At 38.9% G+C, this 3,194-nt stretch overlaps 1 protein-coding gene across 1 annotated transcript in view; it reads left to right on the top strand.

Annotated features, from left to right (window-relative positions):
• Positions 1 to 2,569: 2,569 nt before the first annotated feature.
• Positions 2,570 to 3,194, top strand: part of LOC112449843 (mediator of RNA polymerase II transcription subunit 15-like) — a 9,258-nt gene continuing 8,633 nt past the window's right edge. The window contains exon 1 of the mRNA XM_037979289.1: positions 2,570 to 2,652. The gene's annotated coding sequence lies outside the window, so the exon portion shown is untranslated. The remainder of the gene's footprint in view (positions 2,653 to 3,194) is intronic.

Raw genomic sequence — 3,194 nt, 5'->3', positions numbered from 1 at the left:
CTCTCCCAAAGTCTGTCTTCCCGTCGAGAAAATTGAGCATGGATCTGGTCAGCTGGTCTCTCAATGCAATTGATCAAGAGGGTCATATGTCAGAGTTTGGATTATTTTTGCATTAACAGCCTAATGGAAAAATGGACTGTTTCACCTAAACTAAACCACCAGTGTTTTGAAAAGAAACCCAGAGGCCTCTGTTGGTCCTACCAGACCAAAAGGAGACACATGCTAGGAGGTTCCCCTTCCGATGGCCATACAATAACCATAAACTAATCACTGTTGTTGACTCTAAACAAGAGTTACACCCCCTTCTCAGACTTCTTGGCCCGAAAGATGAAATCAAGGTGTTAATTGTACTACTTTGGAAGAAATTTACATTCTGAGAAGAAAACAACCAAAGATCTGGTTAAACTCAAGAAACAGATAATGCCTGCAGTCTACAGACATCAAAGGGATGATCACATTCCTTTAGACCTGGAAAGAAAGTACCACAGTGCCCTTTTTGGGATTCTGGTCTCTGCTCAGTATAGTTTGGACTACATTATCAAATGTGAACTTTCTAATCTGTTCAAAATAAGTTTCTGGACTGCAACCCACATGCTAAAATGTGATATTGTGCTAACATTGTTTGTTTTTTTTCCTTTCTAGTTACAAGAGCAACCTCAGGTTTCTATTTTAAAAATTACAAGAGTCACACTTTCATCTTTAATGTTTTTATATGTCTATATTTTTTCTGTTTTGCTTTCATTCATTTGCATATCAGATTGTCATGTGAAAACATTATTAACGTTATTTGGCTGTAATATAGTACATGTGGAAGTAAAACCCACTCAGTACCTCCCATCAGGTTACAAGTGTATCAATATATGTGTTTTACAGTAATAATAACCATGACTCATTGAGTTCTAAAGGATCAACTTCCTGAGAGAAGACTTAATTTAATCACTGATTAAGTCTGCTTCCCCTTTTGCTAATTAAATTTAATTTTGAGGCAGAAAAGGAATGCAAAGATCTAATCACATTTAGTTTTCTTCTCTCCCCTTTGTGCCTAAGTGTCAAAACTTCCCCTCAGAGGAGTACTGCTTAATGTTTAAATGACCACTGAAACTCCTGCCTTCTTTTGAGAACCACGGCTCTGATTGGACTATTGGCGTGCAAAGCCAATTGTTCAAAAGGTCTAGAGCGAAGCTCTCCGCCTCTCTGCTCTCCACCCCCTAGGTCTCGCTTTGTCTCTTCTTAACTTTTTCTCTCTTCTCTCCACTTCGCTTTTGTTTTGTTTTTGTGTTTGTTTTGTTTTTCTGCGTTGCTGACTTCTTCATATTTTCGTTTTGAACCAAATTTTTGTTGTCAAGAAGTTTTTCAGTTTATTTCGTCGGTCAACATTGGTGTTAACTTACACCTGTCCTTCATCCCCACAATCACCAGCTACTGCTATTTAAGGACAGGCTCTCCTTCTGCACAGTGTCAGATTGTTGTGAAACCTTGTGGTAACACTTTCAGGACCTCTGTAAGCGCTTGTGCGATTTTTGCCTCATCTCTAACCTGTCTGTTTTCCTCCCCGGCCAGTCTCACCCTCTTCCCCAGCCAGTCCCACCATGATCAATTCCTTCCCCCTGGATTTGGATCTGTCGCCTGTCTGACCTAGACTTCTGGATTGCTGTCTCCTGGATCTGAACCCCTGTCTGTCCGACCACGAGCAAGTTGCTGACCCCCATCTGGTATTGACCCTGGCCTGTTTTTTGACCTGAACCTTGCTGCGCCCAATAAAAGCCTTAACTTGTTTTTATTTTTCAGTTTTCCATATTTTGATATTTGAGGACTTTTTGTTTTTTCAATTCAGTTTTTATGTTTTTAGGATCAAAGTGCCTTACCATCAAACCAGCTTCGAACGGCCATCCCAGGGTCGTTCACCTACCTGCCAAAGATGAGCTGCCGACTGTTTGGACCACCGGAACCGGCCGAAAGTTCCACTCAATTCCTGCTGAAGGAAAGTGCCCTGGAGATGACATCTTCGGTCACCTTCCTCCCACCGTGGGCTAAAAGTTCCTGACTGATACCAAGAGACAGCGGCCAGACGTATCCTTCTCTTGAGGTGGTTCAGGCATCTGATTAGGATGCCTCCTGGAAGTTGTGTGTGCTGTCTTTACAGTTCTGTTTAGCTGACTTTTTTGTAATGTTTGTAGATTACATCTTAGTTTAAAAGTGACATGCAAGATGGTGGGTGATAGGCAATGATAGGCCTTTAATTACTAATGTGAATGTCATATTATTTTAGAGCAGCAAGCAAAGGAAGAATTTAATTGCTTGCTGTTGTTTTATATATATATATATATATATATATATATATATATATATATATATATATATATATTAAATCAATGCATATGACAGTTGTAACCCAGGTGTAGATTTTAACTTTCATTCTCTGGAATCTTTATCTATTAAAATCTCGCGATAGTTTAAATGTATCATCATTAATTCTACGGAGACTACGGAATAGCCAATCGCTGTTGAGTATCAGGGTCACATGCTCCACTGCTGGAGCGGGGAAGTAGGAAAGTTAAGAACGCGTTGGGAGGAGCAGAGCTGCAGGAGCTGACTACCATGAGCCGAGAAAAGATGAAAGAAAGGATTTTTGAGATAGAAACTGCAGACCTGGTGAGTGTTTCTGCGTGTCACTTAGCGGTTAGCTTATTGATGACATTGTTTGTTTTGTGTTGCTATGAAATTACTAACTGGGAGAACAATAAGGTGCCTTAAATATCAAGTACTTGTTTATTTAGATTGTTTTTACATTTCATGTCAACTAATTTATATGATGTATATTTATTGGTTTTTTAATGGATGTAATTTATATCGAATATGCATATTGACTGAAAATGATTGTTGGAATTATTTATAGCGCAAAGAGTGCCATTTATTGAATTTGTGTGCACACTAGAATGTTTGATTTTATATTTATTGCAAAAATGGTCCTGTTTTATTATACAGGCCAGGTTGATGGCGAGCTGAAGGTCCAGGCCTAGAGCCGAAGGAAAGGATTGCAATCAATCAATCAATCAATCAATCAAATTTTATTTGTATAGCACATTTCGGCAGCAAGGCATTTCAAGGTGCTTTACATAATTAAAAACAAAATAAAAACAGCATGTGACAATGAATAAACAGTAAGAAAGAGACAAACATCAAAACCCCGCACT

The sequence above is a fragment of the Kryptolebias marmoratus genome, linkage group LG2 (genome assembly GCF_001649575.2).
Source record: "Kryptolebias marmoratus isolate JLee-2015 linkage group LG2, ASM164957v2, whole genome shotgun sequence".
Lineage (NCBI taxonomy): Eukaryota > Metazoa > Chordata > Actinopteri > Cyprinodontiformes > Rivulidae > Kryptolebias > Kryptolebias marmoratus.
The sequence above is the reverse complement of the archived record's forward strand: the minus strand, read 5'-3'. Positions and strand labels throughout refer to the sequence as shown.